The following is a 17826-nucleotide window of genomic DNA, read 5'->3' as shown; positions in this document are numbered from 1 at the left end:
TCTATGAACAATTCCAATTATTTGATCTATCGGGTCATCAGTAATTCTTTTGTCACAGATTGCTAAACTTATTGGTGAATTAATTCCTTTCATATATGTAGATTTGATTAAGACTTGTATAGTACTAATATGAATCCATCCAATTTTAGATCTTTTTTGTTGATCCTTAATTTTCTCAATCTGTTTACTTAATTCTTCATTATTTATCAAAGCTATTTCAAGTTCTCCATTGGCAGATTTTATCTTTATAGGAGCTTCAAGTTGAATTTTTCCATAGTATATTATATTTTTTCTATTAAAAACTTCTTTTAAAAGATTTTGTTTATTAAAATTTTCATTTGATTTGAGATTTAATTCTGTTTTTAGAACATCCTGTTTTTCATTATCTAATAAAGCAGTTAATCTATAATAATCAGATTCTTCTGTTAATTCTAAACTTTCTAAATAATTCATAATTAAAAGACTAGGATGAAGATGTACCTTTCTGGAGAAAAACTTTCTTTATTTAGTATATTTTACATAAGGTGTTTTTATCTCCAGAGGGGAGATTGTAGATACTAACTCCAGAGGGGAGTTTATAACTATTTTTCCCTAAGGGAATTCTTCTTCAGACTATAGAATCGCCTTGGCAGCTTCCTCCTTGCTCTCCTAGCAAATGAGTACTCTTAGCCTCCTGCTTTCTATTGTCTGATGCTTCTACAATTGTCTAAGCAACCTATTTATAATAGTTGGGTTTGATGGACAATTCCCATCCTTACCCTTCTTATGACGTCATTGCTTACGTCATTGTTTGTTCTCTTTGCACTAGCTACATTGTTGGTGCTCTATGACCTAAGTGCTTACGTCACTATGCAATAATGTTAAGAGATGCTTCAGATGCACTGTCCTCTTCTTTTATCATGTGACCCTCAGATGCATTGTCCTCTTCTTTCATCATGTGAGTTGATTCCGTTTCATTATTGCTTTCTTCAGATAACTCTGAGGCACATAGCTGGCACTTGTGGTATTCTCTGTCTTTTATCAAATAGCAGAGATTCCTTTTTATCCCTTCAGGGAGCTTTTCTAAAAGTCCGGATAAGTTGTAAAATGCTGATTCAAATTCCACCAAGAGTCTCATCTCTCTTTCTTCAATTTCATTTCTTTTACTGGACACAAGCAAAGTATTTCTACTTTTATAATTAATCCTTGTGTGAGATTCCTTTGTTATTTTTTGAGTTCTTTCAAAGACCCTTACTAATGTGCTGGCCAGCCTTCCTTCATGACTGTAGATTGTTAAGTCTTGAATCTGATCAATTGGTTGAAAGTTTCCTGGGAAGACGGACATGAATATTACTTGGTGTGTTGGAACCAAGCATTCTTCTTCTTCATTAAAAATAGGTTGACTGTTTGTAAATTTTAGGGATATATCCCTTGGATTTACATTGTCAATCAAATTTTTAAATCTCTTTACTGCATCAACGAATCCTGCAGGAAACTCACTAATAATTTTTAGATCATTAAAAATTAAAATTGTATCAATTAATCCATATTGGAAAAACTGATAGGTGTCAGATGGGGAAGCATCTGGAAATATAACCAGCTTTGTTAGCTGTTCTTTGGCAATAGGATAATATCCCAAAATTGCCCTTTTTTCTTCAGTCCAATTCAGGACTATGTTAAGGGTTTCTCTGAGATTTGATCTACAGACCCTTTTCTCTTAATTTCAGCCCTTGTAGGAATGTTTCTTTTTATCCCTGTTCTCTGGGTTTGAATTGGAGCTTTATCTGCTCTTTTTAGGGTTTGTTCTGAATGGAGAGCTTCATATTCCTTGAAGGATTTCTTTGCCTCTTCCAGTGTTAGAAATCCTCCTTTATGAACTATCCTTGACTGGTGTGTGAATGGTGCTACTTTTTCCCAGGCATCATATACTCCTTTCATGGGGCCATTATAAATTACATAATATTTTTTATCTTGGGTGGATTTTTTAAGATTTCAGCAATTGTTTTATTTTCTGAAATTTTTTCTTCACCTGATTTGTCCACCATGCTTAGCTGGCTGAACTCTTATGTTTCTGCTTGTTGTGTTGATTTCGTTGCTTCGATGGCCTTCTTGAGGGATTGGATCTGTGTCTTTATTTGCTGACAATGCTTGCATTTTTCGAGCTCTTGCTCATATTTTTGAATTTCTTGATCTAATGCGTTGTAGACGAACTCCATTCTCTTGTTAATGTATCTGCAATAACATTTTTGTCACCCTTAATATATTCAATTTTTATTGGATATTGTAACAAAAATAATTGCCATCTTACCAATCGTCCATGATTATAATCAACTTTTAAATTATATCGTATGAAACCTGTTAGGTAGCTTGAATCTGTCCTTAATGTAAATTCTCTGGGTAGTAAATCAATTTTCCATTTCTTAAGAGATTTAATTGCTGCTAGAGTTTCCTTTTCATGAGTGGTATATCTCTGTTCTGTTGGAGTAAAAGTCCCTGAAATATACCTGCAAAGTAATTCCTTTAGGGAATCTTTAGAATCTAGTGATTCTTTTCCTTGTTCCAAACTTTTTATAGCTTTCTTAGCTTTTAGACATCCTGACCAGGTTATGTCTGAAGCATCTGTTTCTACTATTAAGTAGTCATTTTCTTCTGGAATATAAAGTTCTGGAAGTTTTTCACATAATTCTTTAATTCTTTGAATTTGCATACTATCTTTTTCATCCCATTTCCATTCTTTTTTAGTACTTATTTTTGGAAATAAGCTTTTAGTGTATTCTGTTATATTCTTTAAAAATCCTTGATCAGAAATATAATTTATACATCCTAAAAATCTTTGTAATTGTTTTCTATCTTCTATTTTATTAGGAAATAAATTTACCTTTTCTAGGACATTTGGTTGAAGTTTTAGCTTTCCTTGAGTAGATAGAATTAATCCAAGAAACTCTATTTCTTGTTTTGCTATTCTTGCCTTCTTTTTACTAAGAACTAATCCTTTTTCTTTACATCTTTCTAAAACTATTAATAATTTTTGAAGATGATCTTCTCTATCCTGTTTTGTAAAAATTAGTATATCATCAATATACACTAAAACAAATTCATTTAACTCTTTTAGATTTTTCTCCATAAATCTTTGGTAAATACCTGGGGCTTGTTTTAATCCGAATGGTAATACATTCCATTCATAGAGTAACACACTTGTTGATTCTTTTGTTGGATAAGTAAAAGCAGTTAATTTCTTTGTTTCTTCGTCTAAACGAAGCTGCCAATATCCTGATTTTGCATCAAGAGATGAAAACCAAGTTGCTCCTTTGATTTTTTCTAAAATAGAATCTTTTCTTGGAAGTTTATGAGCATCACCAATAGTTGCTTCATTCATCTTCTTATAGTTAATAACCATTCTTCGTTTTCCCCTTTTAATTTCATTATTGTTTTCGACATAAAAGGCTGAAGCCGCATGAGGACTTTTACTTAATCTTATAATTCCTTTTTCCAAAAGATCTCTACATTCTGATGAAAACTCTTCTCTATCTCTTGCGGAATAAGGAATTTTATTTGGAACATTTATCTCTTTTGTAGGATCTTTTAATTTAATACTTACTAATTCGTTATTTGTATTTTTAATATCTAAAGGATTTTCAGCACAAATTTCATCCAAAAGTTCTTCTATCTTTATTTCAAGATTATTTTTTGGGATATTTATCTGAAAGTATAAATTTAAATAACATGTCTCTAATATAGAAAATATTTTAAATTTTAAGATCTTATCTATAGTGGTAGTTGGTATTTTTATAGTTTTGATTTTTGATTTATTGAAGAATCGTGTGGTGCTTTTAAAACTATATATGTTAATTCTTGAATGAATGGATGATATAGCTTTAAAAAATTATTTCCTATGATAAAATCCATTCTAGAGTCTAACATATATATAGATGGAACAATGAACCTATAATTTTGAATAAAAATTTCAACCATCTCTGCTTTTTGGTTAATTTTATGTATTGATTTGTCAGCTATTCTAACTCTTAATGGTTTCTTTAATTTTTTCCAATCAAGTTTTATGTTTGAACTAGCAAAGCATTGTGTTGCTCCAGAATCTATGAAAGCATTTATAAACTTTTCTGTTATTTTTATAGTAATAAATGTAGCATTATTACTCAGTCTCTGAGTCTGTTTCCGAGACATATTCAAAAATATAGTCTAAGTTATCATTAGATTCTTCTAATGGTTCCATGAAACAGGACTTAGCAATTTCTATTTGTTTAGTAAGATCCTTTTTATCCTTCTTTTTCGGACATTCATTTGCATAGTGTCCTTCTTCTTGGCAATACCAACACTTACAATTTTCTTTTTTATTCGGGCAATAATCACTTTTTTGTCTTTTGTTTTTATTGTTATTTCTTTTTCTAAAATACCTCTTTTTTCTCCAGTTTGGATAGTATTTTCTTTTTCTAAATTGATATTTTCTTTTTCTTTGAAAATTTTTATTAAGACCATATTTTTGAGGTATCTCTTCATTATCCTGACAGAAAATTCTAATTATATTTGCAAATCTTTTTTGAGTTGCTTCTTGCATACAACGTTCTTTTATTTCCTCTCTTATTGCAGAGGTTGCTCTACCAAAATTATTTTCAATTGTTCCTCTATTTATTTCTCTTATAAATCTTCCCATAATAAATTCATTAGTAGGATATGGAAGTTTTGTTATATACATACTAAGATAATGATTTTTATCTTCTTCTTTTAATTTGTAATAATGTATTCTATATTCACATATATAAGACTCCACATTACATAGATCATATATCTGAATGTTAGCTAAATGATTTTTTGCTTCTTGATATTCTTTATTATAGACTTCTTGTTTATGATCTATAATATTTTTTCCAAAAAATTCTTTATATAGAATCATCATTATATATAATATCTTATCATAAGCTGTTGTTTTTGTTGCTAATTCTTCTATTATTTGGTTTTCTATTGATGTCATATAATCTCTTATAGCTCCTTTAGTATGAAACCTATGTAATTCCAAATATCTCTTCCAGATAATTCATTAAGTTTTGGATTAGTAAAGGCTTCTAATAAGAAGGAATTCAACCAGTTTTCGAAAATTTCTTTTTCATTCTTTTTACAGTCTAAATCGAGCATTCTCTCTCCTTCCATTTCCTGGATTTTAGGAACGTATTTTGATGATGTTTTTGTATATTTTGAATCTTTATTTATAAACCCTTTTTTAAAAGCATAATTATCAAAACCTGTTTCCCATTTAAATTGAGATTGATTATCCCTAGATGTTCCAGCTTCATTTTTTACTTGTATTGGAATTGCTGGTTCTTCGTCACTTGAATAATCTAGGATGTGTTCTTCATTTTCTATATTTTCAGAATTTACTAATTCTTCTTCTATCTGAAATCCCTGTTCCATAATATTATTTTCTTGAGCCATTTTTAATTGTTTAAAAAGCATTGTAACTTCTTCTAATTTTTCTTCAATATTCATAATTTTAATGGTGGTTTTACTTTTAAATCTGTTATGTTGATTATATTTTGAAATTTTTCTTCTTTGGGATTTTCTTTTTCCTTATTTCTTTGAAATTTTATAGATACTAATATTTCTTCAAGCATATCTACTATAGAATTTAATTGTGGGTTAAAAGTATGATAAAGATGTGGGGAATCATTTCCATGGTAACATTTCTTAGAAATTCCGTGTGAAAAATAAGTTTTTTCAGGTTTTTGAAGTCCTTCAATAAAACTTATAGTAAAATAAAGATTTTGAGAAAAATCATTTTGTATTGATTTTAAGAATTCGGTGTCATTACAGTTAACATTAGTTAAAATCATTAATTTTTGATCTATTAATTTTGATAACTTAATTATTTCTTCTCTTAAATCTTCTAATTTACTTTTTTCCATTAGGTGACGCTTTTCTTTGTGAAGAGCTACGGTTTTAAGTGAAAAGTGTGGCTTTAGAAAGTGTAGTTTAAGTAAGCAAATCTTTAAATCTGTACAGATTTAGATCTGTACCATATAATTTTCTTTTTTATTAATACATTTTTTATCTATACCAGAAATTTGTTGTTCTAATTTACCAATATATCATTATAAATTCTTTAACTTTTTAATTATCATTGTGATAAGACGCAATTGCAACTTTTACGTATCTATGTAAACTGCGTAACAGCGAATTTCAGATTAACATAAATCGTTACTAATAGCCACAATTTCCGTGAAAAACGCAATTGGAAGAAATCGCTTTTGGTAGCAATTTTGTAAGGAATGAAGCAAAGCAATGCATAAACCGCTATAGGATCTCTTCTTTTATTTGGGAAAAAATTTTTATTGATGTATATATTATTTTAAAACTTGCCTATAGAAATTGTGATGTATTTTGGGAGAAATAGAAATTTTTGTTGTCAACTGTTTTAACTCGTAACCCCTAGTCGATCTAAACTTCGTGGGTCGCAACTAGTTGCTAGTATACTAATATTTATGTCTATTCCATTTTATTCTATTCTTCTTTATATGCTTTAGTTATTTTATCCGTAACGCATTTATTTTTCTGTGCTTCAATACGAGAGTGCTTTTCACGTGTTTTTTTTATTTTACTCTTGCTAAGATTTCTCGTTTAATAATTCCTTCAATTACACAAATAAATATATATTATTGTTCCACCCTGAGTCGTACCACTTTAATATCGTTGACTTATGATTTGAGTATACAATATGGGTTTTATACTAATAGACTAATTTTAGTGGTTGATTTTAGTATAAAATAACATAATTATTTTGACATAAGTATGTAAGTGGTGTCCTTAAGAAAATTATTGAACATCTAATTTTTAACTTTATGTACTTTTTATGTACTCTTACTATAATTAATTTCTATCAATATTAAACTAATAAAAAAATAAACTAAAAAATTAATAAATATATAATTAAAATATTTTTTTAGATATAACTAACATATGATTTTTTAATGTTACTGTTTATATATTTTTAATTTATTTATTATAAAAGTTTATGATTTAATTATTAATTATTAATTTTTTTTGTTGTTCACGGTATCCCCCAACTTGACAGGTCAAGGACTAATTCATCGCGGATCTGAGCTCCATTTAAGAGTCTTCCTGCTCGCCTCTCCAGTCCGCCTCTCCTCTCACCGCCGTCCGCCACTCCGCCGCTCCCCAAACCCTGGCTGGCTTGTCGCGCGCCTGAGAAAATCTGCCCGAAAAGAACCTCGTCGCTGTCTTCACGAGAGTGTCGCGTCTTTGTCTGATAAATGAGCATCGCCGTCGCCGTATTAGCTGTAGCAGTGAGCCGTGATCGCAGTCTTCGTCGCAGCAGTGAGTGTGGCCGTCATCCCCGACAACGGTGCCAAGAATTGACATGGCGGAAATTAGCCAATTAAGAAATTATTTTGTTGTTGTCTTTCTGTTTATAATATTCTTGAAAGCATTAGATACTTTCTTGAGAAGTTAAAAACATGCATAGTTACAAAATTCGCAATAAGCATATTAGATAGGTGGGTGTGTATTTATATTTTAACATATATTTTATACTAATAAACTAATTTTAGTGGTTGATTTTGGTGTAAACATAACATAGTTATTTTAACAGAAGCATATGAGTGGTATCGTTAAAAAAATGGTTGAACATCTAATTTTTAACCTTATGTACTCTTTATGTACTCCTATTATAATTAATTTCTATCAATATTAAATTAATAAAAAATTTAAATAATTAATAAATATATAATTAAAATATTTTCCAAGATATAACTAACATATGATTTTTTAACGTTACTATTTACATATTTGTAATTTATTTATTATAAAAGTTTATGATTTATCATTAATTATTTATTTTTTTTTAATTTCAGCTTTATTTTTTGTGTTAGCTTTAGTATGTCTTCAACTTTATTTTTCGGTTGAGATTACAGTTTATATGGCGGAGAAATTTAAGGTTTTTTCTTTAAAAAAATTATAAGATATGAGGATATTATCCCTAATTATTTATTAAGTAAAATAGGAACTATTTTTTAATTTTTTTCTTGTCCTTTTATTTATAATAATCTTAAAATCTTCATTAGATATTTTCTTACAAAGTTAGAAATAATTACAAAATTAACAGGACCTGTATTGAATAGGTGGGTATGAATTTATATTTTTACATATATTTTATACTAATAGACTAATTTTAGTGGTTAATTTTGGTGTAAACATAACATAGTTATTTTAACTTGAGCATGTGAGTGATGTCCTTAAAAAAATTGTTGAATATGTAATTTTTAATCTTATGTATTCTTTATGTACTCCTACTATAATTAATTTTTATCAATATTAAACTAATAAAAAATAATCTAAATAATTAATAAATATATAATTAAAATATTTTTTTAGATATAACTAACATATGATTCTTTAACGTTACTATTTACATACTTCTAGTTTATTTATTATAAAGTTTAAGATTTAATTAATTATTTATTAATTTAATTTCAGGTGGACGCACACCTCTACCGTAGATTCCAACCTAGTTCTCGCACAGTTGACCATACGACTCTTGGCTCCTGTGACCCGCGACGCTATTGACGCCGTCCCGGCTCCTACCATCCGCAATGCCGTTGACGCCAACCCAGGTCCCACTACGCCGCCCCTGCCACCCGTGACGCTGTTGACGCCGCCGGCTCCTGCCACCCACGACGCCGCTACGGCCCCGGCCCATGCCATCGCCTCGCTAGGCAGCCTCCATGTCGCCGACTCTCGGTTGTGATTATAGTTTATATGACAGAGAAGTTTAAGGGTTTTTCTACAAAGAAATTTGTAGATACTTTTTATTTTATATCAGTTATACTAAATACAGTAGAATATGGAGATATTGTCTCTAGTTCTTTATTAAGTAAAATAGGAATTATTTTTTTTATTTCTTTATTGTCTTTTTGTTTATAAATATTCTTAAAAACTTCGTGGGATTCTTTCTTAAAAAGTTAGAAATACAGGAAGCATATTAGATACTAATAGACTAATTTTAGTGGTTGATTTTGGTGTAAATATAACATAGTTATTTTGACATAAACATATGAGTGGTGTCCTAAAGAAAATTGTTGAACATCTAATTTTTAACCTTATGTATGTACTCTTTATGTACTCTTACTATAATTAATTTCTATCAATATTAAACTAATAAAAAAATAATCTAGATAATTAATAAATATATAATTAAAATATTTTTTAGATATAACTAAGATATGATTCTTTAATGTTGCTGTTTATACATATTTAATTTATTTATTATGAAAGTTTATGATTTAATTATTTATTATTTATTATTTATTTGCTTTCAGAGACATACCGACTTATCGTTTGTGTTAACTTTAGTGTGTCTTCTACTTTATGAACCGCTATAGCCTATAGGCAATAGCAGTTTATGTGAAAATGTGAATTATTATAAACTTGGAGGCAATGAGATAGCAATAGAGCGTCACTTTTCACAAATGGATAGTGAGGAGAGCTTCTTAGCTCTAGTGCATTCCTATGGTAAAATTTAGAAAAGCAAAAGGCATAGTGTTAAATTTACAGATAGAAAACTGCTGAGCGTTTTTATTTGGTCATCAAATACGTTGACCGATATAAAAAGTAGCATATTACAAAAGTTGGGTTTACGTGGGATAAAGTGGGTGAAAAAGTTGTTCTACAAGATTCTTATTGTTGTTGTGTCAACTGGTATAAAGTATGAAACATTTATGATAGGATCCGATAAAGATACACAAGTCTTGTTTCACTACAGGTAAAATTTTTCTGAAGTTAGAATACACGAGTTATTTGCCAAGTTGGAAGATGGCGTCGACAGCCCTGGGGCATCGGTACCGAATCCTCAATCGATGATGATAGGGTGCCTCAACCTCGTGCCTATGGTTGCACCAGCTTGTCTGTTGGTTGATCCTGCATGTGTTGCAGTTGGTATTGCTAGTTCATCTCGTCTGAATCCTGATTTTGCAGTTGAGTATGGACCGGATCAAGTTGAAAATGCGATGCGAGAGGATGATTCGGACGATGAGCCAGTGGACATTGTTGGGGACAATGACGAGAATACTCTGAGCAATCCACATATACCCCATGGGCCATCGAATTCTGGCACACAGTAACATCCTCCACATTTGTCAACCTTGAACTTGGAAGCCATAGGCCAACAGCCGAACATCGATGCAACCTTTCAGAGTCAAGGATTGCATGATGCAACCGCTTTAACGGAAGATTGGCCAAAAAGTAAGGAGGAAGTTGTGTTAAGCGTAAAAGATTACCGCATCCGGCGTGGAGTTGAGTATAGGGTGATGGAGTCAGATCATCTTAAATACCATGGGAGATGCAAGGAGTTCGGTAAAAGTTGCACGTGGATGATTCATATCACCCTCCGGCAAAAGAAGAGCACTTGGGAGGTAAGGAGGTACAACGGACCGCACACGTGCTTGGCCACATCGATCTCAAGCGATCACAGGCAGCTTGATTATATCTTTCCGTTGGTTAGAGCCGATGCGGCAGTTACGATAAAGGTGTTGCAGCAAGCTACTGAAGCAGCCTATAGATTCAAGCCTAGCTACAGGAATGTTTGGATGGCGAAGCAGAAGGCAGTAGCACAGATCTACGATGACTGGGAGGAGCAGAAGGCAGTAGCACAGATTTACGGTGACTGGGAGGAGCCCTACGGCGAGTTGCCCGGTTGGATCCTTGGGGTGACGTCCACCATGGAAGGTACCATTATTCTGTTGAAAACCTCTCCAGTTAGAGTTGGTGATCAGGTTGATGTATCAACCGTCTACTTTCATAGTCTTTTCTGGACATTTCTTCCCTGTATTGAGGCTTTTGACACTGCAAGCCACTAGTCAGCATCGACGGTACTCACTTGTATGACAAGTATGGAGGGACTTTGCTGCTAGCGATTGTGCAAGACGAAAACTCGAACATCTTGCCCATTGTGTTTGCTCTTGTGGAAGGGGAGAATGCAGAGTCTTGAGCATATTTTCTGACCAACCTGAGAAGATATGTGACTCCACAAGAGGGTATTCTAGTGATATTTGACAGGCATAATGGCATCAAGACTGCACTAGAGGCACCTGATAGTGGTTGACTACCTCCTCATGCTTATTGAGCATTTTGCATTCGTCATGTTGCGGTCAATTTTGCTCTCAGCTTCAAGGGGCAGGATGCGAAGTGGCTACTTGTGAATGCTGCTTATGTGAAGATTGAGGCCAGTTTGAGTATTAGTTTGATATTATGAGAACTGAAAATCCGGCCATGTATGATTGGGCAAATAGAATGGAGTACGAGAGGTGGACCCAGCACAAGGATGGCGGCAGAAGATTTGGACACATGACGACCAACATATCTGAGTGTGTGAACTCTGTTTTGAAGGGCATAAGAAATCTACCAGTGACTTCGTTGGTCAAGTCGACATATCTACGGCTTGCAGAATTGTTTGAAATTTGAGGTTAGATCGCAAAGGTGCAATTGGGCTCTGGGCACCAGTTTCACCAGGCGCTGGAGAAAGCCATAAAGCAGAACTTAAGATATTCCAAATGCTTCACAGTCACTTTTTTCGACAAGCATCAGTCTGAGTATACCGTTAAGGTCGGCTCTAAACGCATATTGGGGGGTACCGTCCATGGTGAACAAAGTGTCATATGGACTACCTGCAGGCTCGTTAAGGTCGACCATAAACTGCGGCTCATACTCTAGTGCCTGAACCTGGACCTTTGGGATCTATGAATGGTAAGTAGGTACATCTTGTCCTCTTGTTGGCGCCTGCGATGACCCTCTCTGAAAGGCTTCAACCGGTATTTTCACTGGCCTAGGATCAGCGAATGCGATCTCCGGTGACATAACCCTGTGCACCATATGGTGCCACCAGTCTAAGAACTCCGCAGAGGGGCCTGGATCAGGCACTCTATCGATACTAAGGACAGAATCAACTCTATTTTCCAAGTGTAAATGCCATGGCTGATAATAATGGGAGAACCACCTATCTCCGCTCCTACCGTCCTTAGCATGAAGCCAGTCTATGTTCAAAGCTCACTCAAGAATGTGCTGCGCACCGCCAAACTGTGGGACCATCATATCAACTTGATGCCACTCAATCACGGCAAAATATATCAAACAGGTGACCGCTCGCCATAACTGACAATGCTCTTCCGTAAGTATCTTCGGATGAACTATAGCAAGTACGTCAAGGGCAGCATAAGTCTCCCACACAAGGTGAAAAAGTTGTTCAAGTAGAGATCTTATCAAGAGACAACACTAGTGAGAAAGTCTTCATCCCGAGGATGACCATGACTGCATCTAATACAAGACTAATGGAAACAACTCTTGATATTGTCTTACACCTTGACTATTAACAAAAGTTAAGGACAATCTTTAAATAAAGTCGGATTGCTTCTTAAGCAGCCTATTTTCATGCATGGTTAACTTTACGTTGCAGTATCACGTGTGATAAGTAAAAATAACCTAAAGATTGTCATCTCACATGATACTTCAAACAACTCAAATGAAACTAGCAATATGGTTTATTATGAAGTCTTTTGGAACATTTGATCACATTCTCATAAAACATATTACACATATTAAACAATGAGGTCAGGACAAATTTCACAGAGTATGGTAAGTATAAAGCTTGAATAATACCTATGTGTGGTTATGCATTTATAGTCTGTAATATTAATTAGCATAATAATCTTTGTAATATAATATTATAAAATATTTAAATTTAATTAAAATATTCATTGATAGCTCATTCACGAACAACAATAGATATTTTTTTCATGTTATAATTATCTTGTCATGCTCGTGTTTTCTTCTCGTACAAATAATAGCTATTTCCATTAATCGCTGCTTCACCATTTACCGTGCATCGCACGAGTTGGCTGCTAATTATTGTTTTTTTTTTTTTGGTAATTAGGCTGCTAGTTATTGTTAAAGTAGACTAGTAGTACTATTTTCAAAGGAAAAAAAAGACTAGTAGTATCTCGAAAATGCATATTTTTTTATTTTTGATATTGGATTGACAATGGTATTTTTTTGGATTATGAGCTGTTGTGGTATTAATCTCAAAGGTGCACCATTTAATTTAGAATGTAAAAATTAAAACCTTTTTATTTTTGGGAGATATAGAAATTGGATCGTCTGATTTTTGTTTTAAAAAAATAAAAAAATTTGAGTTACAAAAATTGAATCTTCCGATTTTGGTTCTTCCCACAGTTTTAAAAAGCTCAAAAAATTATAATGTTAGAATATATCACTCATCTTATTAAACTACTCTTCCACTTTAGCCCATGACAACAATAAAGAAGTCTCGTGGCCCACAAATTGAGCCCAACATAATACATTACCATTTTAGTCTGTATTATCTTATCTTATCTTTATGTTATCTTCTTATCTTATCTTATCTTATCTTATCTTTACTTTTATCTTTCTTAGGCCAATACTCTATATATATTTAGTTTTACCTTCACAATTCAATTCAATTCAATCAATCAACAAACAATAAGATTTCTTCATCTTTTCTTTTCTTATTCTTTCCTAGTTTTATCATGGTATCAGAGTCTTGGTATCCTCCTTGAAGAGGATACATAAGCTATCATCTTCAGTAAAAAATCATCCTACTTCTTTTCCAACCTCCTCCCACGATGAATAATCAATCTTTTAATTTAGCTTAGAATCTAACCAATCTCTATTACGTCCATTAAAGTAAAAAACCAACATCAGTCTTGGTTACACATGTTCTAACAGGAAACAACTATCATTCATGAAATAGTTACTATTCTGCGCCTTCTTCTGCCAGTTTCATCTGCACCTTCTTCCGGGAGTTTCGTCTGCATTTTGTTTTAGCAGTTCAATCTACATATGTTTTAGCAGTTCCATCTGCACTCTTATTGCACTCCACGCACCCTTTTTTTTTTATCGCGCTCTATGCGCCCTTTGAAAATCACTCTTATTGCGCCATACGCGCCCTCTAAAGATCAATCTTATTGCGCTCTGCGCGCTTATTTTTTCCTTTTTTTTTGAAGATCGCTGCTCAAGCACATCATCTCCTTTCATATTTTTGCCGTCGGCAGTTGTAGTTCTGTCGCACGCATCTCCCTCTGCGTCACCACGTTAGACGCGTCCTCCTCAACAATTTCATCGGAACTTATCCAAGCTGTGGATTATTGACATCTTCCACCTTAGCCCATGACAATAATAAAGAAGTCTTGTGGCCCACAAATTCAACCCAACAGAGTACACAAATTACATTACAATTTTAGTCTTTATTATCTTATCTTATCTTTATGTTATCTTCTTATCTTATCTTATCTTTACTTTTATCTTTCTTAGGCCAATACTCTATATATATTTAGTTTTACCTTCACAATTCAATTCAATTCAATCAATCAACAAACAATAAGATTTCTTCATCTTTCCTTTTCTTATTCTTTCCTAGTTTTAACATGGTATCAGAGTTTTGGTATCCTCCTTGAAGAGGATACATAAGCTATCATCTTTTCGGTGAAAAATCACCCTACTTCTTTTTCAACCTCCTCCCACGATGAATAATCAATCTTTTAATTTAGCTCAGAATCCAACCAATTTCTATTACGTCCATTCAAGTAAAAAACCAACATCAGTCTTGGTTACACCTGTTCTAACAGGAAACAGCTATCATTCATGAAATAGTTACTATGGCCTGTCTGCGCCTTCTTCCGGCAGTTTCATCTGCACCTTCTTCCGGGAGTTTCGTCTGCATTCTGTTTTAGCAGTTCAATCTGCATCTATTTTAGCAGTTCCATCTGCACTCTTATTGCGCTCCACGCACCCTCTTTTTTTTATCCCGCTCTATGCGCCCTTTGAAGACCACTCTTATTGCGCCATACGCGCCTTCTAAAGATTAATCTTATTGCGCTCTACGCGCTTATTTTTTCTTTTTTTTTTTGAAGATCGCTGCTTAAACACATCATCTCCTTTTATATTTTTGCCGTCGTCAGCTATAGTTCCGCCACACGCATCTCCCTCTGCGTCACCACGTCAGACGCGTCATCCTCAACAATTTCATCGGAACTTATCCAAGCTGTGGATTATTGACATCTTCCATCCACCAGCTTGCGGGGGCGTATTAAACTACTCTTTCACCTTAGCCCATGACAACAATAAAGAAGTCTCGTGGCCCACAAATTTGGCCTAACAGAATACACAAATTCAGTTATAATTTTAGTCTTTATTATCTTATCTTATCTTTATGTTATCTTCTTATCTTATCTTATCTTATCTTTACTTTTATCTTTCTTAGGCCAATACTCTATATATATTTAATTTTACCTTCACAATTCAATTCAATTCAATCAATCAACAAACAAAAAGATTTCTTTGTCTTTTCTTTTCTTATTGTTTCCTAGTTTTATCACATCTTACTTCTATAAAAAAAAAATTAGCCTCAAAATGTCATTTCAATTAAGTTAATATTTTTATGGATTTTTCAAGGCACATATAATTTTGTATTTTGTTTAAATAGACATTATTATTAATAAAGATAGGATACTAGTCAAGTCATGCTCAATTTGAAAGAGATCTAAAATTCATATTTATAAGGACAAAATATTTTAGATTTTAGTTTTTATGACAAAGTGACAATGATACAAGAATATATATGTAGCTAGGTATAGGAGCTTATCTTCCTGATTAAAAATAATAATAATAATAATTTGAATGTTCAATTTATCCTTTTTCTCAGATCAAATGCATAAATAAAGATGGTTTGGTTGTTTTTGAAGATGAAGTCACTATTTATGCAGATTCCATAATCCACTACACAGGTTACATTGAAAAATTTAGACATTTGATATTCCATCTTAATTAATTATTATTTATCTAGTTTTAATTTGTGAAATAATAATCATGACAGATACAAGAACCAGATACCATTTCTTGAAACGAATGGAGTAGTAACCAATTAATGATAAAGAAAGTCTAAGTGACCAGCACTTTTATTAAAATTTGACTAGTATTTATCAATAAAAGAAAAGTGAATAATCCCACACCATTAAAAATATTAATAATAACTAATTGATGATTACAAATCACAAAACTTATTATCTCCTAACACTCCTTTTAGACCATAATCATGTTGGGCCATGTTGTTTATCACTTATATATCCTTTATTTTTTCCAATCATATTTATTTTAGTTTCATATTGATATGTTTAGAAAGTAAGATTGATCTTTCGATAAATATAGAGAAAAAGAAAATAAAGGTTGTTGAAAGTTTGTACTGGAAAGTTAGAGAACGTTCTACATGTGAAGCTTCATGCTCTTTAGAGGGATTTGATTTTTGCTTGAAATTCCAGTTTTGGTGAGGTACTCTGTGAACGGACTATTTGGAGGCTTTATCTATGATAATATCATTATAGAAAGAGACTTAGTGTGTAAGATTCAAAAGATTATGAAATAGATTTGGAAGGTAAATATTAGTTAATTTTAGAAAACTGCCAACTATTTTGTTGATCGTATGACCAAAATAACTATCTCAAAGGCAATGCTGCATGTGGAATGACTTCAGCCTTAGAATAAGCTTCATCGTCGTATTAGCATTGGATTTTCTTTTGTTTCTTCTCTTTTTTCTTTCTTTCTTTCATGTTTAGTCACAAAAAAAATCATACGATATTTGTAAATTCTGGATAATTAATAAATAATTAGTCAATAAATTAATTATTATTTAAAAAATTATAAAATTAAATTTTATAATTTAATGAGATAAAAATAATTAAAATATAAATTTTAACATTAATCTAAAAATTTTGACTCAAAATTAAGTCAAATAAAACGAACCAATTAAATCAAATTCAAACCGAACTCAAGACCCAACATATATATGTGTCACACTTTAACTTTTCAGCTCATTAAGCCAAGAGAAAGGGAGGAGCACGCTTGGAAGAGAGAAAGGGATTGAGAACCCTAACTTTCATTTCACTTCAAACTTTAATCTTTTGTAACTTTCAATCCGGAGTTTCAATTGACGAGCCGTCAGTAGCCACACGTTCGTTTTGGAATTTTCTACAAAATTCACTGAACAATTTGGTAAGGAATTTGAGATTTCATGTCCAGTTTTTCCCCTCTTCAATTCGTGATTTTTGAGTTTTGGATGTTGAGGGTTTTAGTGTTTTGATGGTTTAAGTGAACTCCATCGGTGGGTAATTATCGGATTTTGTCCATTTGACTTGTGGGTAACGGTAAAAAAATTCTAACCCTTGTGAATTGATGATTTAGTGAGCTCAATATTAATTATTGTATGAATTAGATTGTGTATCTTGTTGAATTGGAGTTCAATTGGTAGATTGAAACAAAATTCTAGTAGTTAAACTTGTGGAAATGGTATTTGGAAGCTTGAAGCTTGTGAAAGGAGAAGTTTTTGAAGTATTCCATGCTTAAGGAGGAATCAGTCAAGATATGGTTTTAGTTTCTCATAGATAATATATAATGTTGCGTGAAAACTTAGACTAGAAAACCATAGGATAAGCTTGGATTGAATTTGGTTGTTGATGTGATTAGTGGATAAATGTGTATATATATATGCAAGTGAATTGAGATTTGACATTGATGGATTTGCTAGAACTTGAGAAGGGGGTTGAATCAAGTTAACTCAAAATTAAAATTTTGCGCTCTTTTTTCGTGGATGTCAATTATGCAGGAGATTTTTTCGTTTTGTCTCATACACTAGATAAAATTAGAGAAGGGAAGAAGAGAAAGAGGTCAGCATGTATCTTGATTCGGTTTTTATGTGCGATGAAAATTACATCCAGTCTCTACCATAATCGTGGTAGAATTTTC

The sequence above is a fragment of the Arachis ipaensis genome, chromosome B8, assembly GCF_059453495.1.
Source record: "Arachis ipaensis isolate K30076 ecotype BB chromosome B8, ASM5945349v1, whole genome shotgun sequence".
Taxonomy (NCBI): Eukaryota; Viridiplantae; Streptophyta; class Magnoliopsida; order Fabales; family Fabaceae; genus Arachis; species Arachis ipaensis.
This window is presented reverse-complemented; position numbering follows the sequence as displayed.